The sequence below is a fragment of the Grammomys surdaster genome, unplaced genomic scaffold, assembly GCF_004785775.1.
Source record: "Grammomys surdaster isolate TR1022 unplaced genomic scaffold, NIH_TR_1.0 373, whole genome shotgun sequence".
NCBI lineage: Eukaryota > Metazoa > Chordata > Mammalia > Rodentia > Muridae > Grammomys > Grammomys surdaster.
In genome coordinates this window covers 5,375,091-5,400,305 of record NW_021604792.1, presented here as the reverse complement: position 1 = coordinate 5,400,305, position 25,215 = coordinate 5,375,091, and the positions used below count along the sequence as shown (strand labels likewise).

Genomic DNA, 25,215 nt, shown 5'->3' with positions numbered 1-25,215 from the left:
TTAGGTTCCATCTGGCAAAACCTTGTGTGATCATAAATGCCTAACAGGATAAACAATTTAAAAAAGAGAACTCAAAGTTTGGAATTAGACTAAAAGTTCCTGGTAGGTTCTTCTCCAAAATATTTAATAAGTCAAATACTTTATCACAGCTCTGTTGAGTTCTATAACCACCACCACAAAGACACCATCACAGTGTGTCTTTGTCCTTTTATCTGATAAGATGGGATAAACATTTTTGTTTTGCTTTTCAATTATTTCTTTTACCTTTTTAAAAACTTTTTAAAAATTTTTACATTTTTTTCTTCCTTTTTCTCCCTCCAAACCCAAACTCTTCGATATTCCCCTCATTGCTTTCTGTCAAGTTCATGGCCTCTTTTTACATTGATTGTTATTTGATACACATATAAATATGGATGATCTGTATAATGCTATTTGTATGTATGTTTTCAGGACTGACCATATGACATTACATAACTGATTACTGGGCTCTTCTCCTAGGAAGACTTTCTCCTGCTCCCAGCCTTACTCGGTTTTCTACACTTCTTTGTGTAGGGTTGAAGGCTGGGGGCTTTTCTCCAGCTACTTTGGCATCTTCATTGGTATCATCCTTGCACAGCTCAGGTATGGGCCGCCAGTGGGGGAGACTTGATGAGTGTTACTTCTGACATTACTAGGGGACACAGCCTCACAGTAAAGTCCCTGATCTTCTAGCTCTTTGAATCTTTCTGTCCCTTCTTCTGCCATGTTCCCTAGGCCTTATGTATAGGAGTTGTTTTGTAGATGTATCTGAGACTGGGTTCTATACTGCAGCATTTTGATTGGTTGGTTGTGATATCCTAGAGAGAGGTTTCTGGTGCAAAAAAAAAAAGTTTCCTTGCTGAAGGGTTAAAACTACACATAGCATAAAACATTAAGAAGATATTTATCTCTATTTGTTTTATTTTCAATTAGAATATAAAAATGTTCATATACTTGCCAAGTTTTTTTTTTGAATAGGGACAAAGCCTTTTCTTTGGCTATTAATTGGATGACTAAACTTTTTATCTTTTTTACATAGACACTCCAAGGTCACAACAATGCTTCCCGGTTTCAGTTCTTTAGAGTGACCTCATAGGATCATTTCTTGGTCTATAGTCCTATCCAATTACTCTAGTACCATTTGCTGAATGCCCTCCCATTGAATCTTCACTGAAAATCAATTGGAGTTAAAATATACATTCCTAAACCCTGTTATATTCCATTATCTTTGTGTTTGTTTTTATGCCAATACTACTACGTTGTCTTTATAACTGTACCTCCATTTAAATAAGTTTTAAATAAGGTCATATAAGTCCTCTGGTCTTTGTTCTTTCATGTTCAGAATTACATTCGTTGTTTGGAGCCCTTTAAGTTCCCCAAAGCTTTTTATAGTGATAAATAACTTTTTACAAGAAAAATGTTTTACTTAAATAATTATTCACATGGGGGTTCGGTAACAAGGTCTCATTATTTAAATTTGGTTGGTATAGAACTCTTTGTGCAAACCAAGCTCACAGTGGTCCATCTGCCTCTGCCTTTTAAGTTTCGTTTAAAGTTGTTCACTATCACGCTCAACTCTTACAAAAACTTTTTACCAGCTAAGAGATGAATCTCAACGTGAAGCTGAGGTGAAGTTAAATAGTAAAACATGAATTCTTTGATCCTTTAAATTTTCTTAGAAATCCTCTAATTTTCAGTTTTATTACATATATGTTACCATATTTTAAAGTATTATGTGGTTTTGATGTTACTATAAATCATCATCTGTTAATATATAAACTATAATTGATGTTTGTATATTGAATTTATATTTAGTGACCTTCCTAAGTTCATGTAAGTGCTAATAATTTTAAGTAAACCAATTTAACTGTTCCACAGTGAGAGACCATAACATACTTAAAGGTAGTTTTACTTCTTCTTTTACCATCTGTGTACTAATAATTCTTTTTCCTATCTTATGCCATATGCTACAATCGCTGGTGCAATGCTGAGTGGGAACAGTCAGGGCAAGCATTCTTGCTTTCTTCCCCATTTTAGGGCAAAACCATTCAGTGTTTTATCACCAACTATGATGCCAGGTGAAGGTTTTTCATTGGTAATTTTATCGAGAAGAAATTCACTCTTACTTTTTATTACAAATATCTGTTTAAACTGATTCCTTGCATCTATGATAATTATTGTGTATTCTGTCTCCTTTGCCCACTATATGGTGAGTTGCCCTGATTTATCTTCAAACACTGTATCAATATAGCAATGCTGAGATAACAGTTTATCCTTCTTGTGTCCTTTTGGGTTTATAACAGTGAATACTTCATTGAAAAGTGTCCTTTCTATGTTCGTGAGGAATATTTCTTTAATCTTATCTCATAATGTCACCAGGAAAACACTGGTTATGAGTTTTACAATGTTCCTCTTCGTTCTATTTTCTGGAAAGCTCTATGTAGGAGTTTTCCTTATATATTAGATAGAATTCACCATTGAGACTTTTTGGCCTTAGCATGGAGAGAAGCATTTTAAAGGAGAAATAGTCTTTTGAATATATTTGGAGTTATATGAGTGATTTTTGACTGCTTCAGAAAGCTTTTACAGTATTGTGCTTTTCAAGGAGTTTTCTCATTTACCTAAAATGTTGAGGTTATTGGCATAAAGGTAATCATTCATTTATGAATCTTTAAATTACTCTCCAATCTAGAGTGGTGTGCCTCTTTCATATCCGATAGTGGTAATCTGTGCTATATCTCTTTAAATCTTGCTATTTGGGGAGGTATTTTCAGTTTTACTGGGTCTAGTCTAAGTTCTAGATTTTTGGTCTCACTGAATTTTCTTCTTTGTATGCTTAAATCTCATTTTATTGATATCTTGTTATTTTGATTATTTATTTCTTCTCTTCATTCTGAACTTGTGTTCTTCTTACTATATTCTTCATATAGAAGCTTAGGTCATTAAAGACTTTTCTTCTTTTCCATCATACCCTTATAATTCTCCTAACATCTCTTACTACATCAGCTGTATTAGACAATTTTTAATATGCTGGATATTGTTACAATTCAACCCAAACTATCTCCTAATGAGCCTTGTGATTTGTTTTTGGATCTCTGTGATGCTTAGAAGTTCATTGTTTAGTTGTAAGTTTGGAGGGGGGGTTCCAAACATGGTTCTGTTAAATTCTGATGTAGTCAGAGAGGAAATTTTTAAAGTTTCAATCAGCATAAATTTATATAAGACTGTTGCATGGTCCAGAACACCATATCTGTTTTTATACTTTTGCCCCAGGCTCTTCCAATGAAGTACTCTGACTATAGATCAGAAAAAAAGCCACCTCAAAATAAAAGAAAATAAATTCTCTTCTTGTGCTGGGAACACATGAAGAAGGGGAGAGATAGCAAGTGTAGAGTTGAGTGATCTGGAACAGAAGAAGACAGGAGATGAGACTCCAAGTCTGCATGGCAGGACTAACGTACCTTACAGTGCACCCATCCTGCTCCCAGGGAGCAGGGATGGCATGTCCAACACTACACCACACAATGTCCATGATCTGTACACAGCTAAGTCCATCAGACTCTTACCAGCAAGATATCTGGTAAAAAGCCATGGCTTTGCAGAGGGAGGTCTTACAACCCCGAGAGACATTCAGAGAAAAAGGCATGATCAAGTTCATACAGCCAGACACATACTTTGTGATCAGACTGACCAGTACTGTTTGTGTAACTCACCATGAAGACCTTTAGCAAAGAAAACTACCAGGATTGTAAGAATGGAAACAAAGTAAGTGTATTCATGAAACATCTTTGAGACGTAGGATTTTCCAATAGACGATATCTAGTTTTGTTTTCCTCCATGAACACCCAGAGATACCATTTCTTTCATCTCTTCATGGAAATGGGAACCATAGAGAAACTATGAAATTATTGTAGGAAAGAAAACAAATGCCTGATTTCTCCTTCGAGTCCACATATTGCTTTATCTTTCATACATACCGGTCTGTCTTTAAATAACTTTAGTAGAAGAACAAGTCTGTATATCTGTGGATTACAATTCATGTACTTATTATTTACATGTTATATTAGCTACTTTATGTACTGTAGGGATAAAAATGCCTGATAAAAGCAACTTAAGGAAGGAATAGTTAACTTCATCTCACAGTTCCAGGACATAGTCCATCATGGCAGAGAAGTCATGATGGCAGGAAGCTGCATGGTAGTCACATTGCATATGCCAATAGGAGTCAGAAAGAGATAGACAATAGTGCTCAGGTTCTTCTTCTTTGTATGTAATCCAGAACCTCACCCTATACATGGTGCTCCACACACTTTGGCCTTTACACCTCTGTTAATCTAATCAAGATTATTCCTCACAGACATAACCTGGGGTTGAGCTCTTCCATGTTTCTAAACTCTATCACAGGACCAACAATATTAACCATCACACATCTTATCTCCTTTTGTCATTCCAGATGAGAAATGACAACAGGATGGCATTAGGGTTCTAAAGTCTTATCTGTACTGAAGTAGCCTCAAGTCATATGTGATATTCTGGAGTGTAACTTCTTAGAAAATCCTATTTCTCCAAGTGGAGAGGAGATGGCACAGACAGAAAGTCCATATATAAAACATCATAACTATTCCCCCTCTCCAGGTCATCACTCATCACAACTAGACATTAAAATACAAGCCAAAGCAAGTGTGTTCTAAGTTGTTTTGCTGACAGTGGAATAGCTGGGGGGTTTCTCAATGTTTCCAAGCTGTTGGGAATCCTCTCTTCCATGCCAGGAGCAGTCATACAGCTTGGCTACTGGAAATATGAGCTCAGGCCCAAGAGACATGAAGACCAAGCGAGGGCACTAAAGTCCAAGGGTGAGGAGAATGATGTTAGCTCACGCGGATGCACACTAACACACAGTACACAATAGGCTGAAAGGGACTGAGATTGGGCTTGAGAAAAAACAAGCAACAGGCAAGGACAGGAGGAAGTGGTGAGAGGTTCATGCCAGAAGACTGATCTGACTCCAGATCTTGTCAGCTAATCCATGTCCTTGGCCATCTGTTAGTACCAGGGATGTCATTTCATCATAACGTATTTCCAGTCTCTCTTCTCACTCAGACTTACAAAGACTGTATTCTGACATATCCAGAAGCATAAATTAATCTGACCATGCTTAAGGGAAACTAGCAGGCCCTGAATGAGCACAAGAAACAGTATCGTGCATCCATTAGAGTTTGGAACTCTTCGGGGAAATCCAAGATCCCAAGGGAAGTCCCACATAGCAATTCTGAAATCTACACATCTATGTGTACATTTTTTTTTCTTCCTGATGATAATGAGGGATTTTTTAACTTAATTTTATTTCTTGATTTTGGCCAGTAACAGCAGATGGACAAACTTAAACAAAGGCAGCGAAGTAAAAATAAAATCCACGCATGAAAATAGAGTCCATGATAAATGCTACTGTTTCAATGATAAGTGTCCCCTATAGTCTCTGGCATCTGAAAGCTTGGTGGCACTGTTTGCAAAGTCTCAGTAGGCCTGACCTTGTTGGACCAAACATGTTACTGAAGAGAGTTGAAAGCCATGCATCATTTTGAGTTTGCTTTCTCTCTCTTCTTCCTGCTCGTAGGTGAAGCTATGAGCTCTCTCAGCTGCTGCCCGAGTCACTGTGCACATTGCCCTGCCTCCCAGCCAAGATGGGCTGGCCATAAGCCAAATAAACCCTTCCTTATACAAGACGCCTTGGTCACGATGTTTTATCACAGCAGTAGAAAAGATACATTGAGAGAAACTTGTAATACTGCTGAGACTCACATGTTTAAAGGCAAACGTATTTTTATCATAAAATGTGATACATATTAATCATTGGAAACTGAAGACATAAAAAATACTAGATAGAACATTTTAACTACCTGTGCTATCCAGATTTAATAGCACTGATTTGGCATCTACATGCCAACCTCTTTAAATGCTAATATCATCACGATATAACACTGTTCCTGTCTTCTGAAAGACACACAAATGCAAACACACACACACCCTCACACACCATTTGTAACCTGCACCACCACAATGGCTTTAACTTCTAGGCAAGGGTCTATCCGATTTACTTATTATCAGTCTCTGAGTATAGTAAACTCAAAATTTATTGACTGTTATTACAGCCTGCTGCTTTTTCATGTATTTATGGAAATGACATTTTCCCATTTCATTAAATATTCTTTTGCCATAATGTAATTTTAATGCTTGTTTATCATCTATTCTATAATTTCATTGAAATATCCCTTCACTGTTGAACATATATAAAATGCTTCACATTACCTACTTTGACAAATCATGTTAGAATGATTATCTTCCAAATGATTGTTTTTGCACTGTCATGGGATCAACTGGTCTGTGTTGAAGAATTCAGTAAGCATGCGCAGCATGGCCAAACTGTCTTGCACAAAGGTCATTCTGATTTACATTCTTACCACAAATTCACAAGAGCATCTAGCCCACCTGAATGTGCAACAACTTTAAGTACTTTTATCTTTGTGGAAGAAGAAAAAACCTATCACTGATCGATAAACACATCATGAATAAACAAAGTAGAAGAGGAAGGGAGGAGAGTCTTACTCATACTTGTTCATTGTTGATGATGTAATTATTTATGTGGTTGTGATAATAATGACCAGCATAGTTCTTGATATACAAAAATTATTATTTTAAATTATTGCCCTTTGCATTGAACATAGATATATGTTGTGGCTTTGTATTAGTCTGGGATTATGGCATCAATCTGAACTTGGCAAATGTCAGGCTATTGAGACGTATCGATTGACATCAAATATTCAGACAGCTGTAGGAACTTAGGAGAACTATACATTGTCCAGGTCCACTGTCTAGGCCTGGTCCTCATAAGAGGATCCTAGAATCTCTCTTGAGACACGTACAATTGGCCTTAGTATCTTCTTTGTGCCTTCAAAACCTTGGTCTTTGTGTCTTTCTAATTTTGAACTCTAGTTTCCTCCTGATTCCACGTCTGGTTCTTTAAGCTGGATTCTTTAAGACTGTGCTTCATTAAGCCTGTGTTCCACTTCTGTAAACCCTGTAGTCATGATGAGTCTTCCTGTATAATCATTGAGCCCGTGATATTGCAGATATGAATATATCTTGTCTGCCCTACCTTCAACATTGGCCTAAAACAAAGATGTCACCTTGTTGCCAGATGATAGGAAAAGTTTAGCAAACAATGGGTAACGACATCTTCATAACTGAGGGGGTCTCTATGGCCTTATTCTGTTGGTTTCCTACCACATTTTATACACCAGGAAATAATGTTCCTAGCAGTTGAGAGACTTCACAGAATCAGAGATTGCTAGTGGCAACGAGGGAGAAACAAAGATCATCCTAACTACCTTCCCTACCCACACACCAGATTTCTCCTTAGAAATTAAAGAGTAAACACGCAAACTGAAAGTCATGCTTTCTGAATGTGACCCAGAAGTCTGTAAATTTCAGTGAAAGGCTCCTACCTTGCACTGAAACACACACACCATTAATATGCAATGGCAAGCTGGAGGTGCAAGCTGAAAATATAGCCACCTACTTGCCAACTTCTAGAGCTGTAACGGAAGAGCAATGGGAAGTTCCATCCACAGCTCTAGGTCAAACTCCAAAAGCAAATCAAAATGTCAAGTCCAGCTCACAGCTAAGAGCTCGTCTTTCAACCTAAGTGCAAACGCATTAGCAGCAGTGACCCTGCCTGGATGTCCATCCTGTCATGGCTGCCCTGCTGGTGAACCTTGGCCTGTGACAGAGCCCTCCTTGTTTACCTAGCTAATTGTGCTGGCATTCTCCCTTCACCTCTCTCACAGGTCAAGGAAAGTGATGTTCACACAGTCAAGTCAGTGACCTTGGATTTGCTAAATGTGATAATCAGGGCATAGAGAGGGGAAGACCCAAATTGCTAAACAGCACTTTTTATCCAATGGTTTCAAGGATGGCTACTAAGCACCCTAATGGGTAAAACCCATGATTACGTCCTTCCAAAATTAATCCCTATCCCAGCTCATAAATCAAATCACTTGCTTTAATAAAAAGATTCTGGAGACCAAGTTATTTTCCAATCTGATTGTCCCAGGTACTTGGTAATAGTGACCTAGTCTTCTTGTGTGTGTGTGTGTGTGTGTGTGTGTGTGTAAGAGAGAGAGAGAGAGAGAGAGAGAGAGAGAGAGAGAGAGAGAGAGAGAGAGAGATTTCAAAGCATACCTGAGCTCATTCATTCTTTTGAACATGGTCAAGAGTCTTTTCTAATTGGCCTTAATGTAATAATAGACCAGCAGAAAGGGGTACACAGTCTGCCTTGTTCTCATCCACTTTCTCATTCCATTCTCATTCAGTCTATACCTTACGGGGCTCACATAGCCCTCTGTGAAGCAGAATTACCCTGGGAGAACAGAAGGCCAGCATTGTCCAGCCTGCTCTCCTTCTTTTCTCCCATCTTTCTCTGTGCCCACTTCCTTCTTCCTTCCTTTTTAACATTGACTGCCCCTGTTGTTGTTCTCTGTTTATCTTCCTGTTGCTATGATAACAAGCACGAGCAACTTTAAAGAGGAAGGGTTTGTTCTGGTTCCTTAGTTCAAGGTACAGTCTGCCATGATGAGAGAGGGAGGGTAAGGAATTGGCGACACAGCGAAGAAACAGAGCACTGTAAACATGCTGTTCAGCCCTTTGTTCATTTAGGTAGTTCAGGATCCCTTGGCCAGGTAACGATCCCACCCACAATTAAGATGGGACTTCCCACATCAACTGCTGAAGACAATCCCTGAAGTCAAGTTGGCAGTTGACCCTAACCATCATACTCTTGTAATACACAGCTTTCTTAGAGTTTGTAGTGTCCTGAGACCCTATTAATTTCATTGTCAAAGTGATGCGATTTGGAATCACCATGGAAGCACACATCTCTATCTATAAGGGTGTTCGCAGAAACACATAATGATGCAGAAGAGACATACTCTGAATGTGGGCAGCACCATCCGCAAGCTAGGGTCCTGGCCAAATAAGGAGACAGCAAACTGGGCACCAGTATTCATCTCTCTCTGCTTCTTGTCTGCAGATACAACATGGCCACCACCTCATAACCCTGCTACCATGAGCTTCTCACTCCAAACTGTTATAATGCTAACCTCTTTTCTTAAGTTGATTTTAAGGAATTTTGTCACAGCAATGCGAAAAATAATTACAAACAGACCTGAAATGCCTCGTGTGGGAAAGACGTTTACACCCCCATTCACACTGAGCCCGTTTATCGCCCTAGCATCGTCTAAAGTAGCTGTGAGCCTGCTGGAAGGACTGAGAATATTGGAAGTCGAAGCAGCAGCAGCACCTCTTCCTCGCCACATTCCTCTCACAAAGGGCTTTTAGGTAAAACAGAAATTCCTTAGTGTCACCCAGACCAAACAGGTATTAGATGCAAAGCTAGCAAATAGAAGGACTCTGATGTCTCAGGAACCTCCATGGGCTCAGACTGCCAGGGAGGGGGTTGGAGGATGCATGTGGGCAGAGCACTGGGAAAGTATGAAGTCCCACCCAGATCTGACTACAGGTATTTAAATTAGCATTCTGGGGGATAAAAGCAGGCAAGGGCTTAAGGAAGCAAGGGAGGAGAGAGAGAAAGAGAGACAGAGACAGAGAGAGACAGAGTGAGACAGAGAAACAGAGACAGAGAGACAGACAGAGACACAGATACAAGAGATAGACACAGAGGCAGAGAGAGACAGACAGACAGACACAGAGAGAGAGAGACAGACACAGAGACCATATCAGAAAAAAAAAGGAAGGAAGAAAAAGCATCTGCAATGTGTCCTAATTTGGAGAACCGGGCCACATTGCCATGGCAACTCTGAATCGCCACAAGGCAGCCAGGCATGGCTTTCAACACTGAGTTAAATAGTTTAACTAGAAGAAGAAAGAAGCAGATGTAGCAGGGCCTTTAAAAAAAAACAGAAAGAAAGGCCTACAGCCTGCAGAGGTCCAGAAAGAGATGCTGTCCAGGCCTGGTTGGATTTCAAGGGAGATTTCAGACAGAAATGCTAAGGGGTTCACTGTGGATCTTCCTTCTCTGATCTGGGAGGGCTGGAGACTGGGTATGTGTATATAGTTAACCTATACCTTAGGAAAGATTCCCCTAAAGACACATGGATGCTAACTTAGGAGTTCTCCAGGCATCAAGGTGACCCTCAGAAGTACAGGCCAAAGTAAGCCTATACATCCCTCTGAGGCCTTATTCAGTGAGCCACAGGACACGGTAGTCTCCTATAGGCAAAGGGTGTTGAGACCACAGAGGGCTGAGCAAGGCAATGACGTGGCTGCACCTGTAACCTACACATGGCACACTGGCTGGGAGCTCTGGGCTATGGGCGAGGGCACATTTCACTTGTATAAAACAAGAGATTAAAAGCCACCTGGAAACCACACCTCCATGATCTGCACCATGTGGGATGTTTTCAGATGTAGGCAGCGATGACAGCAATTTGGGAAATAGTTTTCAGAGTGGCTGTGGGCCTTTGGAAAATAAGATTTAGCATATAAAACTGTTCTTCCATCTGGAACATTAATTACTCAAATCACATGCTTAATGCTCAACATTTTCTTTTACCTGGCAAAAAGGCCCTGGTCCTCCTTGCCTACCGCTGTCCTTTTGATCTTCTGCTACTAACAACGAAAGTTTCTCTTTCCTTACCTACCCCATCATCCCCTCTCACTCCTCTGGTGGGGCCCAGGATCTTCTGTGGGAGCTGAGGAAGTCATGTGGCTCTGCCATGTAAGATCAAACCAGACCATGAGGACAACAGTGAGCTGGTCCGTGCCACATAGCCACTCAGATGTCAAGGGAGGGAGTGGTGTGTACCACAGGTATCTGAGCAACTTGACAAGTTACAGAGGACACTGGGATGGAGAGTCCATTTTCCTTGTAGCTGAACGTCAGTAATAAACCCAGAAGAGTCCTGCTTTTCCCTGGGCCACACTCATCACCTCCAACCTTGTACATCGACTTACATTACACCCCCTGCATAACCTGTGTATCCCCAGCTGCTGTAGCTGACCAGCTACTTGTTCTTCTCCGCTCTCTGAGAGCATCCACTGAGCATCCACCCCACCGACACTACCCAGAAGCCTACCATGTCCCTCTCATGGCCAAGACCCAAGGCAAATGCCATAGAATGAATGAGAAGCTTTCCTAGGTCTCATGATAAATGAAATCAGTCCTTTCTCACTATGAGCCCCTTTTCTGGGCCTGTCCCTGCCCCCCTAGGACTGACCTTTTATTAAATGATATCCCCAACCCTTAACTTCTTCCATCTTCCCCTCAGCTCCCCTTCACATGACCGTTGATAGGGTTGAATGACCATCTATTACATGGGACCTAGTTCCTGGCAGCAAGAAGAGTTATCGTCTCACCAAGCACTGTGCTAGGCACTCGATTATTTGTTTCACTGGCAAGAATGGTGTTACCCATCTGACTGAATAGTGCAGAGCCATAGCTCTCAAAGGTTATGTAATTTCCTAAGTCAAAACTGGTAGGAGCTACCAAATCCAATTTGATGCTCAAATTCACTGTTTTTAATCTCTATCTTCTTCTCAGTGGGACCTCAAATTGCTCCACAGAAGCACGAGTTGGTAGAGTGGCCAGAAGATGACAATTCCAAGGGAGTTGCAAAGCTCAGATAGTATCTGCATGGAGCATGTATATTTATTTTCGAGCCACTCCCGTGGTGGGCAGCTACTGTATGGGAATCAGGGAACTAGTTAACGGTCTTCATCTCCAGCTTCTTATGGAGCTACTGTGGCCCATTTGATCTAATAAATACGACCAAACATTTGGCCAAAGGAAAATATGTCATGCATTCCTTAACTGCAATTCTGGTCATCTCTAGGTAGGTCTCTGAGTCAACCAGAGATGTGGCGATTCAGGAGGGGCAACTAAGAGGAAAGGGGAAACTACTTTATTTTCACTAAAATTAAATAAGCATATATGTCCATAGCAGAGGGATACATTAGAAAAACTGGACAGATGAATGCTTAAATAAGAAAAGTAGCAAAGCAGCAACAGAGTCAGGATTAAGTTTTTGTTCAGGCTTGTCATGGTGCTGCAAGCCTCCATGATCAGTGCTGGGGCAGCAGAAGTAGATGGATCTCTGTGAGTTCAAGGCCAGCCTGGTCTGTATGGCAAATTCCAGGCCAACCAGGGATACATAGCAAAGCTTTGTCTCTAAAGCTATGAACACATCCAGAGAGAGACCCCAAAGCACCTACGGAGAAGAAGGTAGTGATAGATACATTTGGACAACTTCCGACTGACTGCTGAGATGCCCATGGCTGCCTCATTGAATGAGGAGAGAACTTCTAGTTGAAAATCCCCATTTATGAAAAATCTTCCAGCTCCATTAGATTTGTACTCTGGCATTGTTTTTCTCATCAAGCTCCAATCTTCCTTTCTCACTTCCCCAGTTTTTCTCTCTGCTCCTCTGTTGAATTAACCTGCACGTTAGGAATAATAGAATTATCCTGCATTCTTTCTGTGCATTACTTAAATGGCTTCTTGTGATTACAGAGCCAACCTTTTGGCCCTGGCCTCCTGCTGTCTGTCTCTTCTCCCCTCACCCTGTCATATCTTCTTTCTCTCCCATCACTCCTTCAAAGATTAACAGGGTCATGACAACTAGCCCACTGGTCAGTTGTCACTGATGATCAGGTATGACACAGAGTACCCCAACATGGCCTTGAAGGTACGAACCAGAGAAGGCTGGATGGGGAGAGCGGTTGGAGAAGATAGATGTCCTACTCAAGAAATGAGAGTCGTTGAAGGTAGTCGCTTAGAGGGATCTTTAGGCTCTCCTGCCCACTGTAGACATGCTAGGGCATGAAGCCTGCCTCCTTCACAGCTCAACACTGTCCCAAGTGCTCCAGTGCTTGCAAACCTCACATTCAGAGATAACCTAATCCACTGCAAAGTCCTTATCTGGGAGCAAATAAAAATCACAAGTCCCTTAGCAAGGCACCCAATGTCTGGTCCACATTTAGTCATTTACTCTGTCAACGCATGGCCACGGGGTGCCACCAAGGACTCTTCTGCATCTCATACTTATTGCTCACACCGGAGTTAAGCCATCCCTGGCACAGGAAGCATGCCTGTGGACAGCAGTGGTCTCTGCTGCAGCATGGTCTGCTGGTTTTCCGTCATCCACAATGGGTTACATGGTAAGATGTGCCTAGAACAGAGTCCTGGAGCCCAAGAGTGGCTTCAGTGACTCAGTTACACAGGAGCAATGGGTGGACTAGAGTCTTTCCGATTAAGGAAATCTGAATGTGGTTCAATCAGATAAAACATAACTCAACACACAATCAACCTGGCAAAAATCTTTGAATCATTTCAATTCCTTCTAACCAGAGTTATGCCCATACCTAAATGCTTATACAATGCTCAGAGCTAAACAAAGCTCTCTTGTGGTCCTCATTCTAATCATGATATCATCCATTATCATCTGATGGACAGAGAAAATTTGGCTCAGAAAAGTCCAGGGACTTGGCCAAAGCTTTGCAGCCAATGGGAGGCACAGCCAAAGTGAAGAGCCAGGTGTCAGGGAACGGTCTTGTGACTTCACCTCAGATTTGTGCCACGGTAGTGCACAGTCCTCAGAGAAATGAGGACAAACACAAGCAAAGCCCCCAAAGAACTAAGACTAATTCACACACTAAAATGATCCTATACTACCCATTCAATATTGAAAATTCACAGCTGAGGGGGTTTGCGGCCCTATGGGGGGAGCAACAGTGTCAAAGAACCAGATCCCCCGCAGCTCCCAGGGACTGGACCACCAACCAAAGAGTACACATGGAGGGGGCCCATGGCTCCAGTCACATATGTGGCAGAGGATGGCCTTGTTGGACATAAGTGGGAGGAAGGGTCCTTGGGCCTAAGGAGGTTCGATGCCCCAGTGTAAGGGAACACCAGGGCAGGAAGGCAGGAGTGCGTGGGTGGGTAGTGGAGAATCGGGGGAATAAGGATGAGATAGAGGGTTTCAGAGGAGAGACCTGGAAAGGGGATAACATTTAAAGTGTAAATAAAAATATCCAATAAAAAGAAAGAAAGGAAATTCACCTTTGGTAGGTGACTAATAACCTGTCACCTATTTTAATGGATCAATACAGTCTAATGAAATGTCTGTTGTATAAGGGAAGGAATCATAAGCCCTCCACGTCTCTCTGAAGAGCAACTGGTAAATGGCTGCTGGGGAAGAGGGGTGTCATTTTCTTCAGTGATGTAGCCACTGGTAAGTTCTTCATGCTCCAGTAGATAACCCCATAGCCATGCTCAGGCAAGCAACACTAAGAACGGATCCAGATAAAAGAGGGTAAGAGACGGTGAATGTCATCAAAATGCATTATACACATGTATGAAGTTGCCAAAGAATACATCTTAAAATAAAAAATAATAAAAAAAACCCTGCATCTGTATATTTATCCAATTTTTCCTAAGAGCTATAGTATAGATTTATACTTGAATATTTCAGAAGAAAATGTAATGTTTCTCCCCCACGTGGCTGGGGGGAAATGAGCAGATTGTCTAGTGAACGACCAGAGCACTTGTATCTCAAGCAGTAGGGCAGGCTTCTCCTCATCTCTAAGAGGATACTATGCATGCCACCACAGGCAGGCTCTGCTTCCTCCTGTTCCTCCCAGTTCCTCCCCACTGCACCCTTCTCTATCACCAGGGCCAGACTCACTCCCTCTGCTACCTCTTCATTTGATCTAAACGGAAGCTTGTCACAGACGTACAGCCGGAAAGCCATTCAAGGTCAGCTTGTGCAAAGGCAAAACAGCAGACTCAAACAGGTCAACTTCCAGAGCCCAGAGCAGAGCCTTGGATGCTTTTGGGAGGTTAGGAAGCAGCAATGCATGACCTGTAAATGCAGGGAGATTCCTGTGCTTGGAAACCAAAGACACCTAGTTAAATCCTGACAACCATTCAGTGTGTCTGAACCTCACTGTCTCTTCTATAAAAATGGCGTATACTTCTTTCCTAAGAGTGTAAGAAAGCCAAGCAGTTTTATTGACACAGTACCAATTAGCAGAATACAAATAAGTAACAGAATCCTTGAAACTATAAAATACACAGCAATTTTCAGTTTAGACAACTTACCACCTATTACATGCAAAATATACTAAATATTTCCTCACCGATTTATTTTTTTAAGGACACTAAATAGCTGCTTTAAAAAAATATGTCTATAGGACTTTTGTCTTCTCTGAGCTTTGAATGGTTTGCCCTGATACACACACACACACACACACACACACACACATTTCTTAAAAGTCAATGTAAGAGAAGCTCTTTCAGTTTGATTCTCCAGAGGCCAGAAGCAAGAAGAAGAAAAAGTATTCCTCATTCTGGGTATGAATAATGCCCTATATTCATACCTCTATTAAGTAATCATAGTTTTCCTCTTTTTATAAATAGACATTGTAGCAACATGAGAAGACTGTACATCAATGAGCTGTTGCAATATTAACTCAAAGCAAGGAAATGTACCATTTTTCTTAGCCAGGCAGCCTACTTGTGGGTGAATGCAAGGCTCCTGTTGGGATTTTTTGATCCTAAGGACAACTAGATCTGCTTTCGGGGGGCGGGGGAGAACAACTAGATCTGCTCCAGGGGATGCCATTCTCCTCTTACAGATGAGGAAACTGAGACCCAATAAAGCACAAAATTTGTTCAAGATTGCTCAGCTAGCCATCCCAAACCCAGCTATCTCATTCAGCCTTGTTAAAACCTCTAATGGACAATGTGAAGATTAATGATTCTAACTATCACATGACCTTTCTTCCCTTTGCAAGACATTTTTTAATTTATTTATTTATTTATTCACTTTACATTCCAATATCCAGCCCCCCCGTGTCCTCTCTGACAGCCTCTCCCCTGACTCCCCCTCCCCCTTATCCTCTGAGAAGGGGAGGTTCCTATAGATATCACCCCACCCTGGCACATCAAGTCTCTGTAGGACTAGGCACAGACTTGTCTCTCCCACTGTGGTCAGACAAGGCAGCCCAGGTAGGGGAGCAGGATCCACAAACAGGCAACAGATTTGGTGACAGCCCCTGTTCCAGTTGTTGGGAGACCAACCTGAAAACCAAGCTGTACATCTGCTACGTATTTATGGGGGAGGGGGGCAACCAAAGTGCAAGACATTTTTGAAATCACCTTCCCACCAGGAAATTGTGTCGAGATTTTCTTCTTTCAGATTATTGATGAATATGTCACCACTGACAGAAATAAAGGACTCGAAAAAGCTAAGGCAGAACATTGATCACATCCCCCTTTTCCTCGTGCCTCGTCAGGTTGTCACTGAAGGAGAGTATGATATACCACAGAAGCTCAGTGCAATACGCTCGGTCACACTGTTATTTCTGTCACAGAAGCAAGAGATGTGAACAGCCCCTCACGTATCTGGCTGGACACCAACAGTTGGGGGAGGCACATTTGGAGTAATGACCCTTAGAAGTAATTTGCACAGAAATGTTGCCTCTGGTCATGATGCTTCCTAAGTCATGGATCAATTACAAGCCCAGATAGGGTCACCATTGGCCCAGGGCAACATGAGACCATTATGGACAGTGAAGGACAACATAGCACTCAGGTGGTACAGTGAGGTGTGCTCGATTTGCATCCTGCATCCGATACCACGCTCTTTCTAGTTGTAATTCTACTTTCAATATCCTTTTGTTAAGAAAGGCAGTGTCGTAGAGGAACTTGTTAAAACCTCTAATGGACAATACAAAGATTAATGGCTCTCTAGCCACCACAGTCACCATTATGAAATTAGTAATTTGAGCCGGGCAGTGGTGGCGCACGCCTTTAATCCCAGCACTTGGGAGGCAGAGGCAGGTGGATCTCTGAGATCGAGGCCAGCCTGGTTTACAGAGTGAGTTCCAGGACAGCCAAGGCTACACAGAGAAACCCTGTCTCGAAAAAACAAAAAAAAAAAAAACAAAACAACAATAACAAAAAAAAGAAATTAGTAATTTGAGAAACTTGGTCTGCACCCCCCCCCCCAGGACTGAAACACTTCCAACGGAGGACTGGTGAACGAGGGTGACCATCACTGCTGGTGCCAAGGGACTGAGTACAGAAGATGAGAAAAGACTGTACATTCACACTCTACCCTCATCTCCAACTCAGAGATACCTGAATTAAGTCTCCTGAGGCATTTACTATGTGATCCTGGGCACTTGGGTTTAATTCTTTGCTTCCGTTTCTCATATTCAAGACATCGGTGACAGTCATGTACTGCCAGCCAAGCCAAAAGTTCAGACAGGCTTTCTTCTTAGAGTTTCCACGTGAGTCCTTAGAGTGCCCAAGCTGACTATGCACACATGCACACATGCACACATGCATACATGCACACATGCACACATGCACACACGCAAACACGTACACATGCACACATGCACACATGCACACTTTAAATGATGACCAGTGGACTTTAGTTTCTCAACTGGGACTTACAGATCTGACTTCTGTGTCATCTTCTCCTTCAGTACAGAATCCTGCACATTAGCCCTGAGTCCAACCCTGGTTCTGTTTACTGTCCTGAATATCACCATTGTGTCTTCAGTGATTTGTACCATGTATAACCCCTAATGGATACCCAATTATATTTACTGAATGAATGAATTAATCCCAGGCCACTTTCCCAGGCATTAATTATAAGCTAATTTGATGACATTATCAAAATATTGACACTTTTGTGAAAATGGGGCTGAAGAGCAAGCTGGCATTGACAGTTCATTTTGAAAAGAGGGTAAAAGTGATGACTTTCCATCCACAAAACAGCTGAGTGAACTGGAATGAGCTAGCTTGACCAAAGCCCTGGCGTGCTGGGGGTGTTCTGAAGGCAATCATCTTCCTTTGCCATTGCTTTTCTGAGTGGCTGACTATTGGGATGTTGGGGTGGTGAATTTTTCCTTTTTGAGGAAATCTACTTTGCTGTTATTCTAACACTGCATTAAAAAACTAGTGTCAACCCTGAACAAAGGAAAAATGCCTTATAAATTCCATTGTATCATCCATTCTATTATGCAGGATCCACATACATAGTACCCAAGGCTATACATATGTGTGCAAATACACAAATACACACATCCACATTTATACATATGACCTCACACATGTATACTCATACACGTGGACACACACATGAACACATAAGTGCATACATGCACATAAGTACATACATACATATATACACATCACATACTTTTAGATTTGGTGGTGGCACTGATTTCTGGTTACTACAAAAATGATCTTTTAGCCATCTGTGCAAATCCTTTTAGGTAGACACTCAATTTGTCACAGTTTTAATCTCTGTCTTTCTCTGTCTTTAACTCTCTGTCTCTGACTCTATCTCTGTCTCTCTCTGCAGTGTGTGTGTGTGTTCCTGTTAAAAGCTTCCTCAAGGTAGAGATTAGATATGTGTGTTTTTATAAAATGTCTGGACCTTCAGGCATCATAGGATATTAAATCCATGTGACAAGATTTTTAGGAACACTGAAGAGGTTGTGGCATGATTTAATTCCAAGAACACAGGGTACTTGCTACATATTAAGCAGCCAGAAAACTGTTAGCAAAAGAAGCACCAGGATTCCAGGAGCCATGCAAAGTTGTCAGGAACATTTTTGAAAGAGTATTTACAAAGAAAAGCAGGTACAAGTTGAAAATCTATCAAAATACTGTCTTTGCAGAGTCCAACACAGCTCAGATATTTATAATTTGTTTACAACGAATCACAGACATGCTCTGAAATGTGTCATATTACGTTGGCGAGGACTTCCCTTTCTGTTTGTGTTTATGGATTTTATTTACACCACCCAGTGTAAAGTGGTGTTTAATACCCAATTCAAAGCCAACTCTATCAAAATATATTTTAGCGTACATCCAACAACTCTGGAGTAGGCCAAAAACCTAGTGCCTTTTCTCCTCATTATCACCTCAGTAAGGGTCCCTTACCAGGACCTGGCTAAGAGCACCTATCTGACAAAGCTTAATGAAGTGTTAATGAAGGCAAAATGTCCCAGGCCATCTTGGGCTTTGTTCTGAAAAGGTTCAAGTGCACCCTGGGAAAAGGCTTTTTGGGTGGTTCTTTTTGCCCCCTAAGGGAAGACAGACATATGTGAAGAAGTACAGGACCAGTTTGCTATCCCTGGCTTGCACGATCTGTATGGGCCTTGGCCCATGAATTCCACCCAATATATTTGCCCAAACTTTACAATATGGCTTTTGGTCTTAAGAATATAGACTCCGTACACACAATGTTTGTTTGCTTATCTGTTTGCTTTGCTTTACTGGAGTAAATTCTTGATTTCCCCGTTTTCTTTCCTTTTACCAAAACCTCATCAGTCAATGTCAACAAAGAATTTCTTTAGTCAAACCTCTTACCACTGAAAACTACTCAGGATGGCCTTAACTAAAGGGCTGGAAGACTGTTTCCAGTCCTCCTCCCGAAGTGTAGAATCTCTCCACCTCAGGTACCTCATTTAACTTCTTGGCATCTTAGAGGATGATGCAGTTGGACTCTGACTCAGAGGACCGCAGATTCACAGCTCCACTTGGCACACATAGGGAGAACTACACTAAGGCAAAGCCTATGCCTACACTTTGAAAACCATGAAGCATCGTGTAATGTGTATGTACTTATTGTCTTTTGAAATATCAATCTCTGTCCACAAGTGGTTTCTCGTGGACCATTCTTCCAAGTATGACCTCTCAGCTGCACATCCGTTTCTGTACACTCACAGGTTTCCTCTTCCAAGTGACTCAGTTAGAGGAACTGTCCATATGAAGAGGGAAGGCATATCTACATTAGTTATTTTTATGTTACTGTGATAAAAAATTCTCTGATAAAAGCAGTTTAATGGAGAAAGGACTTGTTTGGGGTCACTGTCCCAGAGGGATAGTCATTGTAGTATAGGAGGAACTGTAACAGAAACAAGAGGCTGGCCGGCCACACTGCATTTGTATTCAGGAAGTTGAACATAAACAGGAGGTGGGGCCAGGCTAGCTAGCCTCAAAAGCCCACAACCTCCATAAACTGCGCCACCTGCTGGGGGGCCAAATGTTCTAACATGTGAGACTATGAGGGACATATCACATTGGAATTACAATAGTATCCTTAATGGAGAAGCAGCAAGTGCTACCTTTAACCTGCAAAAAAGTGATTAGACACAGCCACTGGGAGTATGTCCTTTGATTGCTGAAAAATCTCTACTAAACAGTCTGTTTGCTCCAAAGGATAAAGGAAAGAGAAAGGGGAAATCAAGAAGTTACTCCAGGAAAGCAATGCAAACAAATAAACAAAACTTGCCATCTTCCTATCTCTGATTACCATAAATCCACACAACTCCCAAAATATATAGGACAAAAATCTATGAAGTGACAATTTTAGCCATAGCTGGCATACTTATTAATACGTGGTCAGTTACCTCAGGCCACAGTAGAATGCCATGCCACCTCATCCTAATTCAGGCTTCACACGTCTTTATCCTCAACTGTAGGCAAGAGAGAGGGGTGAGGGTATCCATCATGGTTACTCTCTTTTAGACTTTGAGTGAGCAGAGAGGACTAGTACATCATGGGGGTTAAAGCCCTACTGGAGCCTGACCTGGTAGTCTAGAGAATCAGGCCAACTCCCGGGGAGATCTGAGGCAAGGCACTCCATCTTTCTTGGCTCAGCAGCTTCTCCTGTGAAATAAGGACATTACACTAAACCTCTGAGACGCCCTCCAGGCTGAACAGTCTTCCACACAGGCCAGCAAGACAACACGCCGTCTAAACTTCATGTCGGAGATGAGAAGTAGGAGATACTTGGAATGGAAATAGAGTGTCCTCCCAGGAGTCCAGTTCCTTTCCCTTCGCACACTCTGAATACACAGTCTTAAAACCTGACACCAAGGAGGTAAGCTAAAACCTCCAAATTTGACCACACGTCTTCCTGTGTCATCACAGATCCTCGTTTGCTTTGTCTAGTTCTAATCCACTCTCCTGACTTTGTCCATTTAAATGACTTCCTCGGCATCCTGTCACCTCCTCCTCAATCAGCATCCTGTGCTTTTAGATGTTGTATCAGAATCAACTTGAACGGATTGCAAACCTCAAGGCCTTCATTTTCAAATCAAGACAAGGAGGTCTAAGAGTGGTTAAGGGACTTTCCCACAGTCAAATAGCCATGGCTGATTACAAAGCAAGGAAGCTCGGCTTGGTGGGTCAGCATAGACCCTTCCCTGTAATCTGTACTGCCTCTAAAAGAATGTTCCCTTTCAGCCAGAGGAAGCAAGTCGAAAAAGAATGAAGTCTCTCCAAAACTAACATCGATTAGCACCTGTTTTATGATGCTGCTTGTATAACACAGAGTTTATTTCATTATTTGTGCGCTTGTGTATCTGTGTCTGTGGTGGTAGTGGTGGTGTGTGTGCATGTGTGCGTGTGTGTGTGTGTGTGTGTATGTGTTATAGGTACACTTATATGTGCAGGTCTACATGTTCAATGTATATATGTATATCTATGTGTGTGTTATGGGTACACCTATGTATGCAGGTACTTATGCTCAGTATGTATATGCATGTAATAGGTACAGCTATGTGTGCAGGTGCACATACTCAGTGTATATGTGTATATCCATGTGTGTGTTATAGGTACAGCTATGTGTGCCGGTGCACATACTCAGAGGACTAAGAGGCACTTTGCTCAACCACTCTCTACCTTATTTTCCTTGGGATGGTGCCTCTCAATGAACCCATAGCTTGTTGTATTTTTAGCTAGGCTGGCTGGCCCAGTGATATTCCAGTCTCTAGCCACCAACACTGCTGGGGTGTTAAGCTCTCGTGGCCATGCCAGCCTTATTGCATGGATGCTGGAAGGCTAAGCTCAGATCCTCGTGCTTGCGCATCAAGTCTTGACTGACTGAGCCTTCTCTCCTTAACACACATTGTGTTTTGAATAGTAGTAATGAGCCTACCCTCTCGTCCTTCATTTTAAACACTGGTAATGTCTGCATCCTTTTTATTTAAACCTAGCTGAGTATGACGGACTATCGTCTGTCAGTTTCTTGACAAACGAGAGTTAAACTCCAAGGTCTCCTTTACATTCTTTTCAACCTCAAGCCAACCATTCCTGTGTCCAAGGTGCCTGCTTACACATCTCAATCTCTCTATTGTATCCCCCTAGCCCTTGGTGCTATGTGAAAATTAATTAAATCAAGTACTTAATTATTCTCTCACACTTATAAATAATTAAAAGTCACGCATTCTCCCAGAAGCAACAAAAGGCCCAGAAACAGTAGAAGATGGGAATTTGGGAGGGGTGCATCAGGAAGTGCACAGGCGAGGGATGCTAAATTCAATATGGGAATAGAAACGATGAAGGAACACTGAAACTGGCAAGAAAGTGGAAAAAACAGTATAACATTGAGACATGAGAAGGAGGAGTCTGAGAACTACTAGCTAAAAAAAAAAAAAAAAAAAAAAAGTAAAGAGCACTTATGGTGGCAAAACCATGCCAAATAGACTTAGGAGAAAGAGTGGAAGGGAGAGGGGTACAGCAGCAGAGGCTGAGGGTGGCCAAACACTGGTGAAGCTCTGTTTTCCTCACTACATGTCTGAGGAAACTAAGGCACAGATAGCTTAAGTATGTGAAGGGCTCAGGGCTAACAAGAAACACCTAGTATGGTGGTGTACACCTGTAATTCCAGAAATGGGAGCCAGAGACAGCGGAGATCAGGAGTTTGAGGTTCCTCTTGAGTCCAAAGTCATCCTGCGCTATATGGGACACCATTTCTCTTCATTCTCTCCTATTCCACGGAATGGATGAATTAGAAAAATAGCCAGAACCTAAGGCCGTATGTCTGGTGCTGAATCCCATATACTGAATGTTGAGCATGAACTCTTTTGAGATTTAGATTATATTTGTCTGCAAAGATCTCAATATAAAGTTTACCTAGACATCTGTGAAATCTATTAATGAGATCACTTATCAAGGCTCAGCATTGACCCAGACACCCATCATGACTGACTTGAGACCGTGAATACGGCCACTGGAGCTCACCTATGCCACAGTATCAGGGAGAGCTAATAGGATCCTATAGAGAGAAGACATATGCCCTTGGATGGCCTCATTAAATTCCAAGTTCTAACCAATGCAATCAACTTTGCCACAGACTCTGAAACTGAAGTGTGACAGCTCCAGCAGGCAGGAGCAGACCACCTGGGAACATTTAAATGTGCCAGGTCCAAAGGTAGGCCACTGAGGGACGTGGCCACTGACAAAATGAAGCATGGAGATAGCTGTGTGCACCACAGAAAGTATGTCGTGTGGGAGAGTGGGTCACGGAGATGAAGAGAAGCAAGGGGAAGGAAGGACACAAACGCATGAACCAGGAGTGAGATGACAGGGTGGGAAGTAGGTTACGGAGGAAGGAAAGGAAAGAGAACATAGAGAAGGAATTGTGGGAGGCTCAGAGAGGGTCCACACCTGACAGGCCTAGAGCTTGGTCTATGGAGCACCAAAGCACATCTGGCACAGTCTGCAGAAAATGCTATTGCCACCTTCTTTATAAGGTGGAGTTAAAGTGATTCCAAATCAACTCATCAACCTGGGTTGCACCTCGATTTCTCCCTTCCCCATCTCCCTGAAGGATCCCCAGAAACCTAGTTCCTCAATGGAGCTACTGATGTCTCAGGCTTCCTAGTGGGCTCTGGATTTTTCCCCCTGCTTGCCCAAAGATGACTGACCCATCTCTGCAAGGCAGTCCAGCAAGCAGAGTGTGTGGCTTGTGGTCAGACTATTGTCAGCCCTCAAAAAAGAAAATACCTTCTGTTTTAAACACAGAACTCCCTAAAGAGCCCACAAGGTATCTGAGATCTGCCTATCACTTATGGCCTTCACTTAGTCAGACTAGAAGTATCCACAGAACGGATCACACTGTCGCTGCATCTATTCATTTAGATTCTGGCAAGGAATCAGTCAATAGATGATCTGAGTTTAGTGTAAGATGAAGACACAGAAGGTAAAATTGCTAGATCTATATGGAGAAGAGGCCTGGAACTGAATTATAGAGTGACTTATGGGGAAGCCCTGTTGGTGGGCAAGGGAAGGCAGGGAGGAGCTGAGGAAGGGGTAGCCAAGAGACAGAAGAAAGGTACTGGATAAAAAGGGCAGAGTGAGTTGTCAGAAATGTAAGGAGTGAAGATCTAATTTGAAAAGCAATTGCCTCTCTTCCAGGGCTAACCATCCGGATGGACGACAGGGTTGGTCATGCTGTTTGGGTGTTCAAGAACATATAAGCAAGTCCTGTTAACACCTTCACGCTATTTTCTGGAAGTCAAAGAACTAGCTGCACATACTGACAACTCCTGGAATCTTTAAGCCCGTGCTGTAGTGCCCAGAGAAGTCTCTTGGGTTAAGGAAAGCATAATAGAGGCGGGAAAGAAGGGGCCTTCCCAATGCAGCACCCAGAGAGCTACACTGTGTCCTTAAACCCGTTCTCCTTCACCAGCTCATTCTTGCCAGGCTGATCTGGTCTCCTCTCAGGAGGAACTGAAGTCACACTAGCTCCTGCTCACTGTCACCCACCCTCCTTTGACTAGACTTCCTGTTGTTTCCCTGAAACCAGAGGTTCCAAAGAGAGAACAGCATGGCTTTCACCATTAACACTATAGCTATCCATGTAATCTCAGAGAAGAGCAGTGAGCAAAGGCTGGGACCAGAAGAGTGTTCCTGTCTCTCAGCTCCATCTGACATAGGTTAGCCTTCGCTGGGAAAACACTGCTGCAGGCAAGCAGGATGAGAAACAGGATGCTGACCACCCCTCTGTTCCTGCTGCAGAGAAGCCTGTTGTGTGTCCCACTGCTCAGCCTGTGTCCCATCCACAGCTCTGCATGACAACGACAGGACCTGCTGCTGTCACTGCTGTTGAGCATCTGCTGATGGCCTGAATGGTCAGTTCCCTTGCGCCTTTCTTGACTGGTCCTGAGAATCTCTGCCCTCCTACTTCCTTCCAGGATTCCTCGACCCTGGGCTTTGACTTACAGATTCAGTCTTTTTCTGCTATTAGTACCTGGTCTACATCCGGACCCTCTGATATCTCCATTCAGAGGAGCACAGGGAGGGTAGACTCT

At 42.3% G+C, this 25,215-nt stretch overlaps 1 protein-coding gene across 1 annotated transcript in view; it reads right to left on the bottom strand.

The window, feature by feature from the left end:
* Grin2b (glutamate ionotropic receptor NMDA type subunit 2B) overlaps window positions 1–25,215 on the bottom strand; it is a 446,438-nt gene that overhangs the window by 278,224 nt on the left and 142,999 nt on the right. The gene's annotated exons all lie outside the window — the stretch shown is intronic.